Source organism: Pinus tabuliformis, chromosome 1_2 (genome assembly GCF_031772625.1).
Source record: "Pinus tabuliformis cultivar Carrire ecotype Pingquan chromosome 1_2, CPIR1, whole genome shotgun sequence".
Lineage (NCBI taxonomy): Eukaryota > Viridiplantae > Streptophyta > Pinopsida > Pinales > Pinaceae > Pinus > Pinus tabuliformis.
In genome coordinates, this window is record NC_142298.1 from 276,398,463 (window position 1) to 276,424,504 (window position 26,042).

Below are 26,042 nucleotides of genomic sequence, written 5' to 3' on the forward strand. Positions count from 1 at the left end.
TTTGATTAATAAATTGCCTGTAGTAGCCACGTTGGCGCAGGCCGTGGACTGTTTCCCTCTTTGAGGGTTTTAACCACGTCAAAAATACTGGTGTATTGATCTGTGATCTGGTTGTGAGCGGTGTCCTTTTGGTGTTCTTTCTGAGGAACTTACCCTGTAAATTCCTACATGGTATCAGAGCTATTTGAGGGCCGCGTCCGTTGGTGATCCAAATCTGAAGCCGGTAGAACTGCATCCGACTGTCGTTTCCTAGATCTGCTGTTTCTGACTGCTTTCGGGCCGAGAGGACTGCTCTGTTGTGTTCGGAGCATCTGTTCCAGTGAGGAACCCCTTTCGTTTCACGCGAAAAGGTTTCCGGTAGCCCTAGCTGCGTCATTTTTAAGATCTGGAGGTATACAGTCTTTATTTACAGTTTACTGTTATTTTCTCTCTGCTTATTTCGGTTTCGGTTTATTTAGCTTTTTTTTAACCGGATCTATACCTTTCATTTCTGCGTATGCTCTTTGCCCTGCGACTCTGTGCGATCTAGGCAAATCAAAAACAAAAAGGAAGGATTTTTCTCATGCGTATGCTATTTTCCCTGCACCTTAGTGTGATCTCAGAAAATCAGAAACATTGAGAAAAATATTTAGTTTTTCGGCTAAAGCTAACTTTGAGCCGCAAGGTTCATTTTTGAAAATATCTAGTTTTTTGGCTAAAGCTAACTTCGAGCCATAAGGTTCGTTTTCTTTGCATGTCCGTGTTGGGTTTTGTGTCTTGTGTTTTGTAGGGAAAAAGAGCTTTCTCAAGGCAAGCACGCAAAGCAAGCCCCCCCCTCTCTCTCTCTCTCTCTCTCTCTCTCTCTCTCAAATTTTTTGTATAGAGCAATTCGTTCAAAGCTATTTTAAGAGAGTAGAGGTCTTGGGTTCAAATCTCCATTTTGTGGGGGCGTTTTTTTTCATTCCCGCACATTCGCGCACTTTGCCGGCAACTTCAACAAATTTTTTTCAAAAAGCCATAACTTCTTCATCCGGAAGCCTTTTTCAGAGCCGTTTTTTTTTTAAACAGCCTAATTTTTCGAGATCTATCCATTGGAACACTTACTTTCAGCATCTTCAGCTTCAGTTTTTTTAAATGGAAAGTCCATGCCAAGTCATTCTTGACAGCACTAACTACTTCCAATGGATATCCTACATGGAAGATTTACTTAGAAGTAAAGGTCTCTACAGAATAGCCACAGACCAAGAGAAGAAACCAAAAGATGAAGACAAGGCTGCAAAATGGGAAAATAGACAAGATCAAGCACGTGGTTTGATAGGGATGTCTATTTCTCCTGATCTTAGATTCCATATTGCAAAACTTGAAACTCCTCATGAAGCATTGGAACAAATCACTAAAGTTTTTGGGATTAAAAATGAAATTAGAGCCCATCAACTTGAAAATGAGTTGCTTACATTGGATCCTAATAATTTTTCTTGCATTGAAGATTTCTTGTCCAAATTCAAGACCCTTAGATATCTCTTGGAAGGTGTTAAGGTTAAGAAAGAAGATAGTAACCTTATTTATTCCATCCTTACTAAGTTGGGACCAGCCTACTCTGTATTTGTTTCCACCTTCCATTCTACAAGGGAAGCTTTCATTTGTCAAGGAAAAGACTACAAGGCCCCTTCCTTTGACTCTTTTTGTGATTCTTTAATAAGAGAACAAGAAAAACTCTTACACCTTGGTCTTCTTAATCTTGGAAACTCTTCCAAGAAAGCGTTAGCCGCCCAGCAGCAACCAAATTCAAAGAATCCTAAGAAGTCATATCCTAAAAAGAATGGTCCTAAACCAAACAAGGGTCCTAAGCAAACTCACCCTCAAAATGAAAGATCATTTCAGCAAAATGATAAGACCAATAAAAACAAATGGAAGAAGACTGATAGACATTGTAACTTTTGTAATCGATATGGCCACTTAGAATCTAAATGCTTTAAGAAGATGGAAGCCTTGGAAGCCACAATGAAGAAACATAACATCCATGTGGAGCATTCTTCAACTTCAACTTCAACTTCATCTTCAGGAATGGCACTTTCTGCATGTCGTTGTCAATCATCTCAGTCTGGTTATGCATTAAATGTATCTTCTTCTTCTCATTCTCATGAGTGGCTCATTGATTCGGGAGCCTCTTATCACATGGCCAAAAACAAAGCCATGTTTTCTTCTTTAAATGATTGTAACACCAAAAATATATATGTTGGTGATGATAGATCTCTTAATGTTGTAGGAACTGGAACTGTTCATCTAGACAATGGTTAGTTTAATGATGTATTATGTGTTCCAACCTTATCCTGCAACCTTCTATCTGTATATCAGTTACTCATTCAGGTGAAGGTAAAATTGTTGAATTTTCACCTCATGATGTTGTAATCAAGGATCTAAGAGATCCTAAACAGATTCTAGCTACTGGTATTGCTGATGATTCCACAAGGTTGTATAAGTTTCACAACTTTGGGTCATCAAATCTTCCCTCAGTATTTGTTGCTCATAATGATGAAGTGAGCAAACTTTGGCATGAGCGATTTGGTCACTTGAACTATCGCTCCCTTCAGCATCTATGTAAAGAAAATATGGTGACAGGTCTTCCTATGGTATCTTGCAGAGATGGTGTTTGTTCCGGATGTGTACTCGGAAAACATCATCGGGACAGTTTTGACAAACGTGCCTCTTGGCACGCCTCAGCCCCTTTACAGCTTGTGCACAGTGATTTATGTGGTCCACTTCCTGTTGCTTCATTCTCTGGCTGCAAGTATTTCTTAACTTTCATTGATGATTTCTCCAGACGCACTTGGGTATACTTCTTAAAACTCAAGAGCGAAGTTTTTAACACATTTTTGGCCTTCAAAGCCTTTGTTGAAAAACAATCTGGACATCAAATTCTTAAGCTAAGAACTGATAATGGTGGAGAATATGTTAAAAACACATTCATCAACTTTTGCACCAAAAATGGAATTCAAATGCAACATATTGTTCCATACACTCCACAACAAAATGGTGTAGCTGAAAGGAAAAATCGCACCTTAAAGGAAATGGCTAATTGTATGCTGCAATCTAAAGGACTCAGTCTTAGTTTTTGGGCCGAAGCAATTAATTGTGAAAATTATATAATCAATCGCACTCCTACTAAGGTTCTAAAGAATATCACTCCAGAAGAAGCTTGGAGTTCCATTAAACCAGATGTAAGTCACTTTCGTGTTTTTGGAAGTGAAGCATGGGCCCATATTCCAGATGAAAAGCATAAAGCTTTAGAACCTAAGAGTGAGAAATGTACTTTTGTTGGATATTCTGAAGATGTAAAAGGTTAAAGACTTATTCCATTTAAGTCCAAAAATGTTATCATTAGAAGAGATGTAAAATTTGATGAAAATAAATCGGCCTGCGAGCCTAGTCCGGCGGATGTGCCACCTCTTCCTATCTCTTCTACTTTTGAAAACATTTCTTCTTCAGATGATGAAAGTGAGGATGACAATCCTCCCCCACCTTCTCAGGATCCTCAACTTCCAAGATGGGTCCGTGCTACTAGGGATGCAGCAGGTGATCTTGCCGGTGATCCTACAGATCAGCGACGTACACGTAAATCATGATCCTGACACTTTTGCAGAAGCTTCAGGCCATCCACATTGGGAAGCAGCTATGAATGAAGAATATCATTCATTGTTGGCAAATGATACATGGGATCTTGTTCCTCTACCAAAGGGACGCAAACTTGTTAGATGTAAATGGGTTTACAGAACCAAGTATGGACCAGATGGGAAAGTTGATAAACATAAAGCTCGTCTTGTTGCTAAGGGCTTTTCACAGGTTGAAGGCATTGACTACACTGAAACCTTCTCCCCTGTTGCCAAAATGAACTCTATCCGCCTTGTTCTTTCCCTTGCTGCCTCTTTAAAATGGGAAGTCCATCAGATGGATGTTAAATCTGCCTTCTTGCATGGGGACTTGCATGAAGAAATCTATATGGAACAACCCATTGGCTTCATCCAAACAGACTCCAGCCTTGTATGTCGACTTAAGAAATCTCTTTATGGTCTCAAGCAAGCTCCTCGGGCTTGGTATGCCAAAATGGATAGCTTTCTTTTAGAATCTGGCTTTTCTAGGTGTTATTCTGACAATACTGTCTACACCAAGAAAGTGGGCAACTCTCTTATCATCCTTGTTCTTTATGTTGATGATCTTATTCTTACTGGTAGTGATCCCAACCTTATAAACCATGTGAAGTCCAGCCTTAAAAAGAAATTTGAAATGACAGACTTAGGACACTTACACTATTTTCTCGGTCTTCAAGTCTTGCAATCCAAGGAGGGTATTTCCCTTTCCCAGTCCAAGTATGCTTGTGATATTCTTCGTCATTTTCACATGGAAGACTGTAAGCCAGCCCCTTCTCCCTTTCAGTCTGGAGTCAAACTTTCAGTCTCTTGTACTTCTCCTGAAGTTGATGCTACCTTATACCGTCAACTTGTAGGAAAACTCTTGTATTTAACCCATACTCGTCCTGACCTTTCCTTTGTTGTTGGCCTTGTTGCTCGTTTTATGCAAAACCCCCGTGAAAGTCATTGGAAAGCAGCCAAAAGAATACTTCGTTATGTTCGAGGTACAGTACAGTTTGGGATTCATTACAGTGCCAAAGCAGCTCCTCTATTAGTTGGTTTCACTGATTCTGATTGGGCTGGTGACCCTGATGATCGGAAGTCTACTGCCGGTTATGTCTTCACTCTTGGTTCAGGACCTATTACATGGGCTTGTAAGAAACAGGCTGCCATTTCTCTTTCGTCAGCAGAAGCAGAGTATCGTGGTGCCGTGGAAGCTAGTAAGGAAGCCTTGTGGCTTCGTCAGATCCTATCAGAGTTTGGCTTTGAGCAGCAGCATCCAACCACACTTTGGTGTGATAATCAAAGTGCCATTCAGCTATGCAAAGATCCAGTCCAGCATCAGCGCAGAAAACACATTGAACTACACATGCACTTCATCAGAAAGCTCATTCATGACCATGTTCTTGAAGTGAAATATTGTTCAACAAATGATCAGGTTGCAGACATCTTCACAAAGGCTCTCACAGAGGCGAAGTTCACTAAACTTCGATATATGCTTGGAGTTCAGGAAGTTGTCACTAAGGGGGGATAGGCTCTAGTGCCTCCTTCCTTCTCCTATTGTGTCATATTTGTAAATCCTTCAATCCTATCCCAAGTTGTTCTTAAGGGGGGATGTTAGGATATTCCGACACATAGGAAATAGTTAAGTTCAACTTGGTCTAGTATAGAGTTAGGTATAGAGTTAGGTAAAGTGTGTTTCTTTACCGTTGTACATTTTGTAACTTACAATTCGACGGTCGCGATATGTAGTGATCCGACGGTTCACTCTGTCCTCGGTATTACCGACACTTGATCCGTGGCTTGACACCCGATTGGTCCATGAGTTCTATTTAAAGCGTATGGAGGTTCATTGTTCGGGTAATCCGTGCATGAGAGAAGCTTATGTAAATTTTCATTCTTTGATTAATAAATTGCCTGTAGTAGCCACGTTGGCGCAGGCCGTGGACTGTTTCCCTCTTTGAGGGTTTTAACCACGTCAAAAATACTGGTGTATTGATCTGTGATCTGGTTGTGAGCGGTGTCCTTTTGGTGTTCTTTCTGAGGAACTTACCCTGTAAATTCCTACATCTACATCCAATTGAATTCTTGGACAAGGAGGTGGTCGCGTGCCTCATCGGCACCTCTATCTAGAAGAGACAATAAAACACGACATTCCGAAATAGGGGAGGGGAAGAAACTCAAAGAAGCTAAGAAAAGGAAAAGATTGGAACAAACACTTGGTTATAGGCTAAGTAGGACTTCTTTAAAACAAAGGGACACAAAGGAGATGCGGAGATAGGTCAAGAGTACATAACTAGAGTACTAGAGTCTCAAATGAAGAAAAATATCCAAAGACATCCTAGAGAAAGGAGAGAAAAAGGAATGCAGGAAGCCCAACCTGTAAGAACCAGAAAAACAGATATACAGAAAACAGTAAGGAGTTTAAAGCAGGTACCTACCTGAACTGCTGTAGTTGAAGATGCCTGCAGCCACGCTGCTCCAATTACCGAGAGACCGATTCCACCCAGCCAGATTGAGCAGAGCCTGGCTGCTCAATCCGGTAAGCTTCTCAACAGAAGTTGACTGTCCCCCGTGCCCAGAACCTCAGAACGCTCAAGCTCTTCCAATGGCTAATTCTTCCTCTTGGTTCTGAATTCTCCCTCCTGGTTTTTCTCCCCCCCTACTCAACACATGACCCGCGGTTTATATCCTCAGGTTTGGCGGTGGCCGCCCTCCCACCTACAGCCACCGCTCACCCTACAACTGCCATGCCTCCACCTACGTAACCTGGTCTCGGTTCAGGTTGTGAAAATGAAATATGTTTTTGAACCCTTAAGATATTTATAAAGCGATCTTTTAATAAGTCATTACATTTATATATATGTACGTACCATTAGATCATAACACTTGTTTTATTTATGTTAGTTTTAATATAATGTTTTATTTATGTCAGTTTTATTTATATATTTTTTTAATATAAAGTTTAATTTATATTTATTTTTAATATAAAGTTTTATAGACTTTATATTTGGATACTTAACCGTTATTTTATTTTATTTTTTCAATATGATTTTATCAATATTCTGGAGCATATATATATATATATATATATATATATATATATATATAGTCCTCTTGATCTAATCATTCATTACGCAATATTGATGAACGAGTAGAACTTCTTTCCCCATAAGGGTCATGGTATTTAGCACTTATAATCGATTTAGTATAAAATACTAGTGCGGTGTATGTGACACATGCATATGTAGCTATCATACGCATGTACCGTATACCTGCTATTATGCTTGCGTTCTTTGTTTTTATAGATGGGTCATTACATACACTCCCCCTTCAAAAAACTTTGTCCCGAAGTTAGAGTTTTTATCTTATCTGATTACTTATGATAGTAATTAGTACCCCCTTCTTAGGTTTATAAACTGAGGTTTTAAAATTTTTATTTTAATATAACGAGACTATAAAATTAGTGTTTTAGGTTTATTATTTAAAAGGACATGTCTTGCTCTTTCTAGGTTCCCAAGCTATTCTAAAATCATCCTATCCTTCCTAATCTCTTCCGCTCCCGTCCTATCTGTCCTCTACTGGAGTATGCCATGGCGTCAGTTTTACTGACCTAACCATTCATAAACTCTAAGGTGACAACGTCGATTATACCGACCTGATTCCCAGTAGGCATCCGGCAGTCATCATCACACATCTAGGGGAGCGTGATTCGCACAGTCCTCCCATGACTCCAGGGTTCGAAGGATAAATGGTGGGCAACACCTCCACCCCTCCCCATAGAATTAGGGCTAATACCCTATCATAGAATCACTTTGAACTTTAATTTTTCTGAGGTTCATCATCACGTGGTCATCCTGGTAACTGTTTATTATCTGCAATCATACACTTATCCATGCATTCGTAAAATGTGATCAGCATAATCAAAATAACTCATGTATTATTCACATATGTCACTACAGTATAACATATTTTTCCATATTCATGTATGTCGTTTGCCCTTTCAAAATGTATTTATTCCCTGATTCCTATTCCATTGATCATATTGACACGTATAAATAAAACAGATTTATAACATCTTAATTTCTATCAGAAGTAAAATCATTTAACTGCTTTAAACTTTACTTTGACAACTATAATTTAGTAATATCAACAACATATATCGTTTTGGTATCCATGTACCAGCAAAAGTTAAACATATATTCTGTCACAAAATTTCACGTTTATATATAATCATTCAAAATGGTTCTGAGTCTTTGATTGCAGTGAAGTAAATATATATTAAACATAGTTTTAAAGTTCTTCAAAATTGACATAGATTAGGGTATCTTTGACATATGCCCTCTGTATTTTCCCAAGTAGTTGATCCAGGACTATACTTGTCCCATTGGACCTTGACTTGGTCCACCAGGCGGTTCCTGAGCTGTCGAACCCTACGTAAGTAAATATATATTAAACCTAGTTTTAAAGTTCTTCAAAATTGACATAGATTAGGGTATCTTTGACATATGTCCTCTGTATTTTCCCAAGTAGTTGATCCAGGACTATACTTGTCCCATTGGACCTTGACTTGGTCCACCAGGCGGTTCCTGAGCTGTCGAACCCTACGTTCCAGTATACGTAATGGTTCGACCGATACGACTCCCTCGTCCGATACCTGCAATTCCTTCCATTGAAGGTTATGAGATTGATCAGCTATATAATGTCTTAATACAGAAACATGAAATACATTATGAATTCTATGCAGGTGAGGTGGCACGGCAAGACGATAGGCAACAGGTCCAACTCTTTCCACGATTTTAAATGGTCCAATAAATCGGGGTGACAACTTTGTCCCTTTTTCGAATCGAATAGTACTTTTATTCGGTTTGATGCGGATGAAAACCTGATCCCCTACTTCATACCTCCTATCAGTTCCGTGAGCTTCAGCATAACTCTTTTCTCTATCCTGTGCTTCCTTTAATCGTTGTCTAATTTGTCTTACCTGTGCTTCCATTTCATTGATTAATTCTGGTCCTATTATCACTCGATCTTCTAACCTGTCCTAGCTTAACGGTGTTCTACAAGGTCTGCCGTATAAATCTTCAAATGGAGGCATTCCAATCGAACTGTGGTAACTGTTGTTGTATGTGAATTCGACTAAGGGTAAATACTTTTCCCAGTGTGATTGCTAATCCATAACATACATTCGCAACATGTCTTCAAGTACTTGATTTACTCTTTCTGTTTTCCCACCAGTATCAGGATGGTAAGCAGTGCTTAAATTTAGATGAGTTCCTAAGGTTGTCTGCATGCAAGTCCAGAATCTAGAAGTAAATCGTGAATCTCTATCGAATAGAATCTTCTTAGGTACTCCATGAAATCTGATAACTTCATTTATGAATACTCGAGCTACATCAGCAACATCGTAAGTATCTCTTACGGGAATGAAATGGGCACTTTTTGTTAATTTATCCACTACTACCAAAATGGCATTATGTCTTTGAGAAGTAAGAGGTAGCCTAGTGATAAAATCCATAGAAATGATCTCCCATTTAGACATAGGAATGTCGTGAGGTTGTAAGAGACCCGTTGGGTGACAATGATCTACTTTTACTTGCTGACATTCCAAACATTTTGCAACAAATTGAGTGATATCACGTTTCATGCCTGACCAGAAGAAGAGTTTCTTAGTATCCGCATACATTTTCCCTACTCCAGGATTAGCACAATATACTACTCTATGGGCTTCCCCAAGGATAGTATCTCGAAGATCTTTATTATCAGGAATATACATCCTTCCATAGAATCATAAGTTCCCATCATTTTCTAATTCATATCCCTCAAGGTTAGATTCTTTTGCCTTTTTACCCTCAAGACTTGATCTCACCTTTAAATACCAACTGTCTTTTATAAGATGATCCAGTACTCGTTGTCTTAAGTCTACTTTAATGGGTATGAGAGAAAATATCTGAGGTCTTCTGCTTAAAGCATCTGCTACTACATTTTCCTTTCCCTTAATGTATGATATTCCGAAGTCATATCACTTAGGAATTCACTCCAGAATATTGATGAACGAGTAGAACTTCTTTCCCCAAAAGGGTAATGGTATTTAGCACTTATAATCAATTTAGTATAAAATACTAGTGCGGTGTATGCGACACATGCATATGTAGCTATCATACGCATGTACCGTATACCTGCTATTATGCTTGCGTTCTTTGTTTTTATAGATGGGTCATTACACAACCGACTGAAGAGGAGGTAACAAACACCAAAATCAAAACAAAAGACCGCCTAGTATCAAAATTTTTAATATAACCCAAAGATTAGCATTCCCCCATAGAACAAAACTATGAAACTAGGATGAATGCAGAGCCAAACATTAGAATAAATCAAGAAAAAAATTTCCTTCTCGGCACCTAAGTAGACCAACAACCAGGAAAACTAGGGATTCCAAATACGAAAGGGGAAATAATACCAAACTAATTCATATGTGCTTGCTAGAAATTTCTCAGAATTAACAACTTCCCATATGTACTCCATATTCCTTTCCATGAGTCCCAGGCCACCACTGTTATAGTCTGCATAATGATGATTGGTCATAGAGGAGGTCGCCAAACTACTTCTCAGGATAGGTTTCCCTGCATAGATTATCATTAATTGTTTTGCATATGCCATACCTTGAGCCATCTGCCAAGAGTGTGGAGCATTAATCATCCACTTTAGCTGGTGTTCTCCCTCCATAATATAATGAGCTAGATAGGAATTTATTTATAGATTTCATGCACCTAAAAACATGGAAAAAAAAACATAGCATATGGATGAAAAGTATGAGTACTAAACATAATTTATAAGGAGTAAAAAATCATTAAACAATGATAAGTCAATATCATTTTCATTATCTAAATGGGGTTCACGGATCTCTGACTGGCTGCATCGCGACAACAGGCTCACGGGTTTTTTGGCACCTTGTTTTACGCTGCGGTCCCCCACCGGTCACTTTGGTGAACAGGTCTCCTACCTTTCCGCTGGGCGGCCCCCTGGTCGGTCTCCTCTGGGACAACTCTGCATCGACAAGCAGTCATGGGTGACGAAGACCTCGTAGATTACGAGGCGGACCCCACGCCTCACCAAGACATCTGGGCGCATACGAAGAGGCCTTCTATGAAACCTCGGAGTGTTCAACTGGCCTCTGAGATAGCTGCCTCCTCTCTGCAACCGCATCTGCCGCTCACAGGGAAGAAGAAATCCTCTGATTTCATCCTGGCCGACTCTCCGGCCCTTAAATGCCCGCCCCTTTCCCCTGCTACTCTACATTTATTAGGCTCCTACCTTCATTCCTCGCCTTCTTTCGACTCTCCGCTTCTGAACCCCACTCGCTCTGCCTTACCAAAACCCCCACCGCCTCCGCCTCCATCGACTTCACTTTCACCCTCCGTCTCATTTATGCCGCAGAACCTACAGGCTTCACCCCGCCCCCCCCTTTCTCTTCTCCCGGGCACTAGCTGTATTGGACCTCGCTCCCCGATACGCTCGGGCTGTTTTCACACTCCTCTGCTCCCAGTTCGATCTGCGGGATCCGCACAACACAGTTCATCGGATCCGTGTCGTAAACTATTAAAGGACCTCCCCTTTGGCAAGCGCACAGAGAAGTTGAAAAAAGGCAGATGTCTTCGAGCTATTGATTCAGACTTCAACATCACCTTTGGGGAAGAAGCACCGTTGCCGGATGTGATGGAAACTGCCCGCAAAGTCCTGGTCGGTAGGGTAAGGGGACGTACCTACTCTGTGGAAAGACTCAAGCTCTGGGTGGAGGAGATATGGGGCACTTTGCTCAAAGAACTTCCTGATATCATGGTCCTCGCGCGGGGCTGGTTTGCATTGCACTTCCATAGGCCTGAATATACACAATGGATTCTCTCCCAATATTGGCATATCGAGTTAGCACCAGTCATGCTCAAGCGATGGGATCCTTTGTTCGACCCGGAACGTGAACAATTGGGGGCTGGACCCATCTGGGTTCGTCTTCCTGGTCTGCCCATGCAATTTTGGAACCCGTATGTTTTCAAGCGAATTGGGGACACTCTAGGCACTTACCTGGAGCATGACAGATCCTACGAGAAAACGGGAATCAGGACAATGGCCCGTATACTTGTTCATCTTGACACCAGGCCGGGATTGGAGGAGAAAATCACCCTGCATCACAGCCATGTCTCGCGCAAGCAACTGCTGGATTACGAAGGTGTACCATTCAGATGTCGAAGATGCCATAAAATTGGTCATCTCTATAAGGATTGCCCACTAAATTCGGGGGTGACTTCCGAGGATACCAAAGGCCCCAGACAGCAGCCTACTGTGGATCAAAATATAGGAGTTAATATTCCTACGGAAGGGGAGCAGACTCAACATGAGACTCCATCTAAGCTGGCTAGTGAAGGCGCCAAAAAGAACACCAGAAGAAAGGCTTCATCTACACCTGGGCCGCCTCGTACCCGCTCCAAGACTGCGGAGACTGCTCCTGCTCATCCGGGTAATGTTTCTATTCCCAACTGTTCTCTCAATATTTCTGATGCTATGCAATCTGTTATACACTCTTCTTTGCGGTCCCCTCATTCTGAACAAATACCCCTTCCCTCCATCCCCTGCACCATTGCTCCTCCTCCACCCACCTTCTCCACCACACCTTCCTCTCACAAATTGGATCTGGGTCTCCCTGAATCCTCCGCCTCTCCGGTTGGATCCGGATCACACCCTTATCATCTCAGACCCCGGGATCGACCCAGATTACTGGGTCTGGGATCATCCCCCGGTCGTTACCGCAAGCCGAAGAGGGGTAGACCATCTAAAATCAATTCGGCCATACAAAATGCTGTTGCTGATGTCGCCCAGGGGCGATAGTATACCATTGAACGGGCACTTAGAGCTATTGAGCCCCTGACCTGCGGTTCCCCATGATCTGGCTCTCATACAATTGCAGGGGACTAGCCAACCCCAAAAAACGTTTGGCTTTGAAAAGACTTATGTATGAATCAAGATGCGACATAATATTCCTTCAGGAAACCTTATGCACATCTGAGGTGGCGGTGCGAAGTTTACAAGCTCTCCTCCCTGGCTGGATTTTACATGGATTGGATGCGTGTGGCCGATCTGGTGGTCTAGTCATTGGTATTAATCCCAGAAAATGCAGACCTCTCTCCATATGGGGGGGCAGAGGCTTCCTCGGCATGGACATTTTCATGGGCGATTTGGGCATCCCTATCAGGATTATTAACATATATGGCCCCAACCAGAATAGGCTTTCTTTCTGGCAAAACTTTCTGAATGGCAATCATATTACACAGAATACAGTGCTGGGGGGCGATTTCAACTTCTCCTTAGGGGTTGGAGAATCCTGGGGACACCATGCACAGAGTGATCCTATTGCGGATCAAATGAATATGTTAATTGATGCACATAGACTAGTGGATATACCTATGAACAAGAAGCTCCCAACGTGGCACAATCAGCGTACTGGTGAGGCAGCTCTGGGGCGGCGATTAGACAGATTTATGATGCATGAGGAGCTGATTCAATTGTTTCCCCTGTATAGACAATGGGTCAGCACTGGGGGGCTATCAGATCATCATCCGATTCTTCTTCAGGTCAGCGATAAAAAATTAAAGCCACGCTCCCCTTTTAAATTCTTTGTTGGGTTCCTCAAAGAGCCGGATTACATCAAGATGGTCTCGGATTTCTGGGCATCACAACCTCCCCTGAGAGAGCAGAGGAAAGCGATGGATTTCTGTGATAGACTAAAGAAGCTCAAGGAATTGACTGAGATCTGGGCGAGGAGAAAGAGGATCAGTGATGAACAGTTGCTAAAGGACACTGAAGAACAGATAGCTCTATTGACAGATGAGAAGGGTACTGGCTACCTCACTGATGACTCGAAATCATTACTGAATCAGCTGCTTGGGCAAAAAACAAGGATACTACAGGAAAAGGAGGAGATGTGGAGGCTAAAAAGCAGAGCCATTTGGCTCAAAGCTGGAGACAGTAATACTAAATACTTCCATAATCTCGCTAATGGCAGGAAGGCATCAAACACTATTTGGAAACTGCCATGTGAACCAGATGGTTGGGCTACCACGCATCAGCAACTTGCCAAATTAGGGGTTCTACACTTTAAGCACCAATTCACTGCACCGAATGTCATCAACCTCCCAGACATCATCAATCTTGCAGGTCACTTTCCTCGCTTTGTGGGACAAGAGGACATTGAAGATATCATTCAACCGGTCACAAAACAGGAGCTGGAAAGTACTCTCAAATGGTTTAAAAAAGACAAAAGTCCGGGGCCGGACGGCTGGCCAGTGGAGTTCTATCTTGCTTTCTATGATATACTGGGCGAGGACTTATTGGAAGTCATTGAGGAGAGCCGGATCACTGGGCACATACACCCACCTATGAACCAGACATTCATTGCCTTGATACCCAAAACTGATGACCCCTCATCCTTCAATGACTTTCGTCCTATATCATTATGTAATTGCCTCTACAAAATTATTGCCAAAATCATTGCCAACCGCATTAAACCCATTCTGTCCTCACACATATCTGCAGAACAGTTTGCCTTCCTCCAAAATCGCCACATCCAAGAGGCTATTGGTACCGCCCAGGAAGCCTTACATTCCATAAAGCTAAAGAACCTCAAAGGCATATCTCTAAAGATCGACCTTGCAAAGGCTTTTGACAAGGTAAACTGGCTCTATTTGAAAATGATTCTCACCCATTTGGGCTTCCCCCACATGCTCATTAACTGGATAATGGGTTGTATATCTACTGTCTCCTTTGCTATCCTTATTAATGGTTCGGCCTCTGCTCGCTTCAACATCAACAGAGGTATCAGGCAAGGCTGCCCTCTTTCCCCACTACTCTTCCTTATTGTCATGGAAGGGCTCAGTCGGCTTATAGCTACAGCAAAAAGGAACGGAGACTTCAGCGGACTCAAAATTACTAAACAGTACTATCTTACTCATCTACTGTTTGTTGACGACATCTTAATCTTCTTGAATGGAAGTGTCCAGGATTCCATTGCTCTAAATGACATTCTTCAACTCTTCTGTAAAGCCACGGGCATGGAGATCAACAGGGAGAAATCTACCAGGTCCACGATGGGGTGCACATATCAGGAAGCTCAGCTGGCGACCCAGCATTTCCCCTTTTTGGAAAATAACTTGCTGGAGGGCATCAAATATCTTGGCTTCAGACTAAGGCCGGATGGGTACAAAATTGAGCACTGGTCTTGGCTTATCAACAAAATCGAAAAAAGGATAAATTGTTGGCATCATCGTCTTCTGTCTAAAGCAGGTAGACTACTGCTGATCAAATCTGTTCTTGAGGCTACCCCAGTCTATTGGATGTCCCTCACATGGATCCCAAAGAACATTCTTCAAAAAATCCAACAAATTTGCAACAGATTCCTGTGGAATGGCAATAAAAAGGGGAAGATCTTTGCCTGGACAAGATGGTCATTGGTCACTACACCAAAGAGATGGGGAGGGTGGGGACTGAAATCTCTATCGGAATTTGCACAAGCGTTGACAGCCAAGCAGGGCTGGTCACTTCTCAAACTGAACAGTTTATGGGCGGAAGTTATACACCAAAAGTACATTTGGCCCTCTAACATCATTGACTGGATCCGCAGACCCCATTGGAACCGACAAGGCATATCTGTGATCTGGAAGGCCACTCTAAATGCTATGCCCCTCATTAGAGACAATCTGCTATGGCGAATTGGTAATGGTACACAAGTCCGCATTGGCTTAGATCCTTGGCCTGGCTCGGGGAATGCGCACCTACTGCCCGAAGATTTGGTTCGTTATCTCAACAACAGGGGCATAAAATATCTTGCACAGATTGGATATCAACAACATTCTTCCATCTTTTCACAGGCATGGATAACTGACCGTCAGTGGCAACTGACAGATGAATGGAATTCTAATTGGAAAGGCTACATACAGGCACTAACCGAATCGCACATCAAGATACATGAGGAAGAGGATGAGTTAATCTGGGCGCCTGCCAAATCTGGTAATTATGCTCTGAAGATTGGCTACTACAAGTTGATCGAGGCAAAGAAACCTGACATGCATAAAAACTGGTGGTCAGCCATCTGGCATCTACAAGCTCAACCAAGAGCTCGACTTCTCATGTGGAATATTCTTGCAGACAAATTACCAACTGGCTCCATCCTCAGGAAAAGAGCTTTTGCTGGACCAACATGGTGCGTCCTATGCAGAAAAGAGGAAGAAACAACTCTACACCTATTTCTTACCTGTGAGGTCACAAAGGATTTATGGAACCAGGTCACACAGGCCCTCAATATAAATACAGCTTGGCAGGGGGCAGATATACCTACGGCCTGGGAACAGTGGTGGTCTGCTGTGGCTTCAGAAAAGTCTAGGAACTTACCGCTTCTGGTGTCCTGGTACATCTGGAACAGACGTAATGCCATAATCTTTGAGGACTGCATGGTCAATTGGCACCTACTCCCTCCGTCCATATGCGCGGCATACACAGAGATCCCATTTGAAAATAAACATAACACTCCCAAGAACATTATGCCTGAAATTATTAACAAGGATCTGTCGTGGGCATACTTTGATGGGGCTGCACCGAGGCAAGGCTGTGGGGGGGGGATTCTTTTTCATCTATCTGATACACACTATTTTCACCTGAGAATGGGACTTGGTCCAGGCACCAACAACCATGCTGAATTAATTACTCTGAGACATCTCCTCTATTTTTCTTTATCCAAAAACTGTCGGCAACTTCAAATTTTTGGGGACTCAAAGATTGTGATTGATTGGGCAAATAACAAATCTATCTGTCATGCATATTCTTTGAAACATATCTTGGAAGAAATTGTTTTTCTTAAAACACATTTTGACCAGATCACTGTTTCTCATATCTACAGGGAAAGAAATTCAATTACTGACCGGCTCTCGAAAGAAGCGGCGGATCGACCTCTAGGAGATTGGTTGATTGAGGAATACAATCCAGATGGGATGCACAGATTTTTTCATCGACCATATATTGGCGGCCTCCTATAGGGGGGCAATGCCCCCATCTAAATTTTTGCTATGCTATGATACTCTTTGTATATAACAACCACAGTACAGATCGTCCTTTTTGCTATGCTATGATACTCATTGTATATAACAGCCACAGTACAGATCTTGCTTCTGTATAGCGGATACACTCTACAGCTCTGTTTTATTTTGGTTTTTTTGAGACATTGCACATTCTCTGAGGGATACAGATCCATCGTATCTCTGTGGGTCTCTATTTGATGTAAATTTTGTTTTTTTCTGAGCAGTGGCGAAAACCACACTACAGCATATGCCAATGGCATCAACAGCATGTAATTTCTTATTAATAGAAATTATGAATTCTCTTTCTTCGGAAAAAATTTTCATTATCTAAATACTAGCATATACAATACTCAAAAAGAATGTGAGCCACTCCATACAACCATAATGAACTTATTAATCACAAAAAATTAAATAACTAACTTTAATATGAAACAAACGATTCAATACTACATATTGCTTTATTCAAGTATGTTTGTGTTTTCTTACATTATATTTTCTTAATCCCTTTTTAATATTGGTTATAAGGAAAAACATGATGAGTTTTCAATGTATAGCATGTATACAAATCAACGATATCTATAAAAACATGAAGTATATGATTGGTTGCATTTAGCTAACTAACTAATTTGGACAACATATTTTTTAGTTAATATCTTTCTTTCTGTTGTTCTTATTTTTATATTTCTTCCAAATAGGTATTCGAGAAGACAAAATCAAGAGAGAGGAAAAACAAAACAAATAAACATATTTACACTAAACTAACACTAGAAGGCTACAAAAAGAAATGAGCTAAAAAAAGAGTGAAAAACGTGAAACAATAACTTACTTAATAGTAAAAAAGAGAGAAGAGATAGGAACAAACAACAAAGTAATAGATATACATTTGTTTCATTAGAAACTCCTTTAAAAAAAGTGTCTCACATGAACTTTAGATATACAAAGTATATGACATGTAAGAAGCTATGCTTCCAAAAAAAAGTACTTCTAGATTTTTGAATGCAATGATTTTAGAAGAGGATATTATGCAAGTGCGGCAAATGTGTTTAATAGCTATACATATTGTTAAATATAATAGATTACACAAATCCACGTGTAAGTAAAACTTTCTTTTTCCTTGCTTCTTGAAATTCTTCATAGTGATAGTTCCAAGTGAAATGAAACAGAAAACCTACACAAGGAGAGCAAAAAAGGATTATGAATCAAAAGCAAGGTGTGCAAAGGGAAAAAGGTGAAAAACAACATCATGTTTTTTTCATTTTTATTCTTTTATTTTTAAGTGCATAATGTAAGTGAACTTACATTTAGATATGAAATGATTTCAACAATGATATGTAAAAGTCCCAATTATTGAGAACCCACATAATTGGGAAACAATATTTTAGATGTTTTGTTTGTATTATGCAAAGGATATTTGGAGAATTTTTAGGAAGAATTGTTGAAGTTTTGTGAAGTTCTCATAGACAAGGCAGAGTTCTTCTGTAATATTCTAGAAGCATGAAGAAGTCGTCATATTTTATGTTTTAGTTTACTTGATTTGGTCTCACACCTAATATATTTGAACAAGCTAAGGCTTATTATGGATATGTTAAGGAATTAATAAATACCACGATTATATGATTTCTATATTCATAGAATTCCTTTTAGGTTACGTGAAGAGAAATGAAGCTACTTCATGTATGCAAAAGAAATATAGAGCCTAAAGTAGTAAATTTAGTTTAAATTCACATTAATTATTTAATTGGAAGAATTTATTAAATTTGATATAGTCCACGCAGAAATATTTCCAATGGTATTTATATGAAAATTAAGCATAAAGTGAGTAATGACACTCTCCCTCATTTGGTGGAAATCTTTCATTTTCCCCCTATATTTTTGGTGGGCTAGAGTTATTCCGTGTGTGAAAGAAGATACTATGTCCAATTATAATTTTCGTGTTTTTACTTAGTAAGAATTGGAGAAATATGTATATGCATTAATGGAAATATGTATATACATTTATTAATCTCGATAGGATTGTGTGATAAGTCTCTCCACTTGAAAATATTACTTACTAAGTCTAAAATTGGTGGAAGTAAGGCATGTGTTGAGTTAAAGACCGTGCAGAAGCAAGGCAAGTGGGCAGGTAAAGTTTTTGTGGAATTAAAGTATATGAGGAGAAAGCATGTGTAGAGTTAAAAGGGTAAGTATCATTTAGCAAGTTTCCATAATATTCCAGAAGCCTAAGGAAGTCATAATATTTTATGTTTTATTTTAGTTGATTTGGTCTTACATCTAATATATTAGGAGAAGTTAAGGCATATTATGGGTATGTTAAGGAACCAACCTAGATCCATCTTAACTTTGGATCTACCGAGAGAGATTAAATCTCTTTTCACTCTAAAACAGGTTTGTATCTCAACATTTTTTACCCCTCTCGGGGCTTGGTAGATCTGGAGTTAAGATGGATCTAGGTTGGTTTAATTTTCTCCTTTAAATAGGCTATATTCCAAATGAAAACCATGGATCAATAGCATGGGTCATTTTTTTCTATTATTATTTCATTTTATAGGGTTATTTTTATTTTATTTTATTTTTCCCGATTTAAAAGGTTTACATTACATTAAGCTTTTTATTTAATTTAATATTTATTTATTTATTTATTTTTATGTAATTTGACTTAATCAAAATGTTAAACATTATGTTACAACATCCCTACCATACTGGGCTCGAGAGCGCCTCTCAGCGAATGCAATTAATATCATGGTTATATCATTTCTCTAGTTGTAGAATTTCTTTCTAGGTTAAGTGGAGACAAATGAAGATACTTCGATGCATGGAAGACAAATATAAAGCCTAAAGCAGTGATTTCTATTTAAATTCACAGTAATTATTTAATTGAAAGAATTTATCGAATTTGATATAGCTCACCCAGAAATATTTCCAATGGTATTTATATGGAAATTAAGAGTAGAGAGAGTAACGACACTCTCCCTCATTTGGTGGACATTTTCTTTTTTCCCCTCTATTTTTGGTGGGTTATAGTTATTCCATGTGTGAAAAAAGAAAATATGTCAAAATGTAATTTTCTTGTTTTTAAGCAAAAATTGGAGAGAAATGTATAGTTATGAGATAAACTTTTAATTTATGGAAATAATATTTATTAATTACATTAACAGAAATATATATGTGCATATATTAATGTCTTTAGGTATGTGTGATAAGTCTACCTACTTGAAAAATCTTGTCAAGGCATGTACAAAGTTAAAAATTGTGTAGAAGCAAGGCATGTGAGTAAGTAAAGTATGTGGGGGTAAAGAAAATACAAAGGTACAAGGGTAAGTATCATTTGACTTCTTATGTAATATTCCAAAAGCATAAAGAAGTCAAAATATTTTATGTTTTATTTTACTTGATTTGGTCTCACACCTAATATATTGGGAGAAGTTAAGACATACTATGGATATCTTAAGAAATTAATAAATAACATGGCTATATGATTTCTCTAGTCGTAGAATTCCTTTTTGGGTTAAGCAGAGAGAAATGAAGCTACTTCGATGCATGCAGGACAAATAAAGCTTAAAGTAGTAAATTCAGTTTAAATTCACATTAATTATTTAATTGGAAGAATTTCCAATCATATTTGTATGAAAATTAAGCTTAAACTAAGTTATGACACTCTCCCTCATTTGGTGGAAATATTTCCTTTTTCCCCTATATTTTGGGTGGGCTACATTTATTCCGTGTGTGAAAGAAGATACTATGCCCAAATGTAATTTTTGTGTTTTCACTTGGTAATAATTAGATAGGAATTTATATTTGCCATTAACATAAATGTGTAAGTGTATATATTAATGTCTATAAGCATGAGTGATAAGTTTTCTTGCTTGAAAAATCTTACTAAGTCTAAAACTGGTGGAAGTAAGGCATGTTTGGAGTTAAAGAGGTGAGGCATGTGTAAACCTAAACTTTGTGTGAAAGTAAAGTAGCATGCACAGAGGTAAAAGGGTAAGTTAGGGCCTAAAATAAAATATTTACTTTATAATCGTGATGGAAAAGAGGCTCAATTATTTAGACTTTGGTGTAAATGATAAAAAACAAGATTTTTTTAATTAAACTATTATCTTCACTCTCGAGCCTGAACTGAAGTGTCCCTTATGCTCTCACACTTCCTCACAGTGTAAATCCAACTAAATTCAATTTTTTTTAATTAATTTTTAGTTTGAACCTACCCCTCCAACTAAATTCATTTTTTTTAATTAATTTTTAGTTTGAACCTGCCCCTTATTAACACTGTAAATCCCATTGCAAATCAAATGTGGCATTTTATCATCAATGTTCTTAAATGGGTGCAATTCAAGTTTTTTAATTAAATTTTGATTTGAAACAAGTTCAGTGATTGTATGTTTTATTATTAAATTTTACTTCCAAAGTATGGAGAACCCGTAGTGTCAAATTAATATGTAATTTTGCTACGATTATATTTTACTTTTGAGTTTTTTCACATAAATATACATAATTTGTTAGTGTACTTTTATCAGTAAATTTTTATTTTTAATGTAATATTTTTAATAGTCACGTATTTGTCATAGGCCACTTGGTATTTTAAAATAAAAATAAATAGTTTATTTTTACTTTTCTCCTGTCATGTCTAACCACATGTAATTAGACTTTTCAAGTGTTTCAACCAATCAAAAAATTGGAATTTAATTTATAAAAAAAATAAAATTAAAATTAAAAAACAATTATTTTATTTACAATATTGTCATATTTTTTTGTTTAAGGCTTGACCTTTATATTACTAATGCAAAACATTATAGAGAGATTTTCGTTGTGTTATGGGTCACCCTATTGGGAAATCGACCCAATAACATGGCTTGTGCTTCTTCATATTACAAATGCTTCTGCTAATTAGCATGTCTGACAAAAATAAAGAGTAACTATAACCAAAGATGTTATACAAAAGATTGCAAGAGTGTTGACTTTGATTAACATATCCTTCTATATAGTAAAAAAAATGAGAGAAGTTAACCATGCTTAAACTAAAACATTATAGAAATCCATAAAATGATCTAGAATTGGCCATGAATTATCAACCCAAATGGAGTCACGAGTGTTGGACCCACAAGGAGTTGTTGACCAGTGTGTGTTACGGAGGCACAAATCATGTTCAAAGGAGCCACCACGACATACAAATTATCCAAGAGTTGGACCTTTGCATTCAGGATGATCGGCAAAGAGCGAGAGTGATTGAGTGTGAGCCACTAGCACCAGCATAAGTACCCAAACTTTTTGAGCATGAGCCATACAAGAAATTAGAGCATGAGTAGCACAATCAACCTAAGCACCAAAAAATGAGTCATTGTCTAACGCACAAACTTTCAGCTTGAACACCATGAGTAGCATTATGCCTGCTCTGAAGCTAAGAGCCACTAAAGGTTGCTAGTAGAATATCACAAGTCTACACCCTACCCAATGAGATGTTGAGTGCCCTTCCAAAGACCCTAAACCTCCATGCTTGACTTTACTGTTCCAATTGATCCAAAACCCACTCTGAATTTCCACCATCCTAAGAATTGGGAGTGCCTCATAGAGCTTGTCAACAATGCTTGAGCCATCACCAAAGACCCTAGCGTGGACAGGAGAAGAAATTGTTAAGAAAATCTGCAAGTTGAAATTTTGTAAGAGAGACAACTTTATAGGTGAATTATCAACATGTAACGAGTCGACCACCCTATGCCCCAAAGGATCTAGGTGAACTCTGGATGACTAAAAGGACCCAGTGAAAAATTCAATGCAATCTAAATACTCCAGGTTTGATACTACTACTAAATACCCATTGAAGGGTTAACACAGGGATGCATGCGAGCTAGGAAGATAATTGGTATTTCTTCTTGATGATTGCATGTCTATACATAAAAGAAAATTGTTAGTGCTACTTTCCCAATATAGAGGTTTATCTTAGGAGTAATACCACCTTTGCATGAGGCTTGGCCCTACTAACCATGCGAGGAGTGACTTCAAATCATGATTTCCTGACATCATTAATCATTGAGGTGCATCATAAAATCTCCTCTGAATTGTAAATGCCCACATCACCTGCGAATTTAACCATTTGTACGCTCACCCCAATGAGAACGTTTGGCAGGTCAGGTAGCTTGCAATCCTGGTGTTGGAAATCATAATTATGACATAATGCCTTGATCATCACCTGTCATGGGGGAACAATATTTTCATAATTATTGGGAATGTTGATTGGAAATTGATATTTATACTCCCTACTGTGGTAGGGACTAATAAATTTTACCTAATATTCGCATGTTATTATCTTATATTTTATCTAATATTTTTATATTTTATATTGTAATATTTTTTTTTAGTGTGGTTCACAAACACCCTGGTCAGTGAGTGTTCACTACGTTCACGGAAAAATATGGGCTAATCTCCCCTCGCCCTATTGGCAAGACCTAACCCCAAGGGCTTCAGGCAGACTCGACCCTGTGACCTCCCGATGGCGAGGCACGGTTTTGGACCAACTGAGCTGACCCTTGGGGCTTATATTGTAATATGTTTTATCCAATATCTATGCAATTTTGTATTTTTAATAAAGGTTCTAAGATAATTTAAAATTATTAATTTAATAAGGATTAAAGAAAACATAGCTTGGGGGCAGTTCAATTAGCGATCACTGTGAAAATGAAATGTTATGTATCAATAAGTTCAAGGTTAAAACCCCCCTGATTTACCCTTTGTCTATGAAATGTGCATACATAGGCACCTCGAGGTTTAGTGGTGGTGCTAAGAATCCACCCCATGTCACGCGTGTACGAAACCAACCCAGTTTCATATTCCTCTAGTTACATATATATATATATATATATATATATATATATATATATTGAATAAAACATATTATTATAACAATATATGATTATCCCCCCGATTGGGGTGGAGGATCATGGACATATGGGGGAATGCCTGATGGGGATGGTAGAGCATCAACACAAGGCAAATGGGACAGGGGAATTATTCCCTCCCACGCATTAAATGCATCCACAAGTGGCAAGTTGGCAACATGCAACTATCATGCACACAACATTCAAGGCGAAGGAAGAGAATGTTAACAACAAGATGGCGAACGTCAACTAGTCGAGAGCCTAGTTATGGGAGGGCGTAGTTGATAGTGAAGTATGCACAAGTTGTTAACATGTGCATTCTCTCTTGTCTTTGGCGTTTGGAATTTGGATTTCGAGACAATAAATGGAGATTATTGACTATTGTGGTGGGGGGTACTCTGCCCAAGTTTGGGATCCAAGGGAGGTTGAGAATTGGGAAGCTTCATGTCATTGGAAACTTCCTGCAATGAGACGAGCCGCATAGGGTCTGCCAGTCAAAGGTGTGTCTCAACTCTGGCTCTCCACATATGGCATTATATCCCTATGATTTCCTTGGGGCTATCTTTCTTCTTGATTAGGGAGAGAGTTCTATTGTATGGTATGCCTATTGGGTGCCTGGAAGTTTGGTATGGATTTTATAAGGCCTCGTCCTGAAGCTAGAGCCAAGGGTTGGCTAGTTTTTAGGTGTGGCATGCCCTATCTTGTGTTTCGGGGATACTCCTGTATGTTTGTCTTTACTACGGGTGGTCCTTAAAAGGTAATTTTCATTGGCTATAGTCTTTTTTTCAGGCATAATATATTTTGGATTTTGGGTTCGCTTGTTGTTAATCGTGTGCCACCTTTCTACTCTGAGAGTCATGTTGTTAACTTGGCTGGATCAACCATTTTAAACAGAGGTAGTATGGTGTTGTTGTGTAGTGGGATTCAGGTATTGCATTGAGGTAGCCTAGGTCAGGAGTCATCGCCCTCATGCATGATTCAGACTTGGTATTAGGATAATTTCATGACTGATCCTAAGGCAAAAGAGATACGGTCACCTTATTACATAGTGCCAAAGTCAGGGTTTTATCTCATAAGCATTGGAGGTAAGTGGACAATTTGTAGACAAAGAGGCATAACACAGAGGGATCTAGAACCACGGGGACAACGAGCGAAGAAAAGACATAAATTCATGGCAAGAGGGGGTGTTGGCAGAATGCAGACGAAGTTAGAGGAGGTGTGTCTTTACCAGACGCCTTCTCTTGGCCATGTTGTTTTCCCACCCCCCCTTTCGAATTTTTAGACTTTTAGATGTGGTGTATCATCCATTTGTTGGAACAACTAGTGCGGGACTGCCATGCTGACCGAAACGAAGCTATAAGCTTCATGAATTATTTACAACAAAACCAGTGGAACATGTTAGACTGATTGGCGTCACTTTTACGAGGTCAACAGAGATTGGCAGAGCACATGGACCAGATGGACAAAAGAATTTCACATTTAAAGTTTCATGTTCATGGGGATCGCAGGTTATTGGATCCTCTGAGACAAGTTCTAATTATCACTGCACAAGAAAATCCTATCATCCCCTGATGTTGGCGGGTTATCTCTTAACATTATAAGTCTTTTGGTCACTTTGGTCATTTTGTTTTTGGATTCTCAGTGAACTATGAAAATTTGTAATTAGTTTTCGTGTCACTCTCTTGGTCAACAAATCCGGTAGGAGTGAGTCCAAAAGATCAACATATTATCGGTAGACATGTTGTAATATTTGGTTGAATTAATAGAAAAGTTTTTATCAACAAAAAATAATATATTATTATCATGTCAAGTGGGTTTATTTGTCATTTATGTTTAGTGATTGGGAGGAATGATTGAGATCCTCCCCACCTAACTTCAATTCTCATAAGTGACATAATAAACTTTGATGTAATGGCTGGAATCATTCCTAATAAGGAAAAATTAGGAAAATTTTGGATTATATATATATATATATATATATATATATATATATATATATACATACTTTTTATTATAATATGTTTCATTCAACACACAATTTTATAATTTCAATAAATTTTATTAAAATAATTTAAAATTGCAACTTTAATCAAGATTGAGTAAACATATCATAATATAAGGTGGGAGAAATATTGGATATAACATGTTACTATAATAATATGTGCATGTGTTCCATCTAATATTTTCCTACTTTACATTATAATTTATTTCATCGACACCTTCACAATTTTATAATTTCAATAAAAGATCTTAAAATAATTAAAATTACAATTTTAATCAAGATTGAGTAAAACATACCATAATAAAAGGTGGGAGAAATACTGGATAAAACATGAATATCTAATATCTCATATCCATAACTTCATAACTTCATAATTTCCACAAGTGAAATTAGCAGCAAAGTTGCTTATACCTACCTATTAGATATTTGTGTATACCTTCCTATT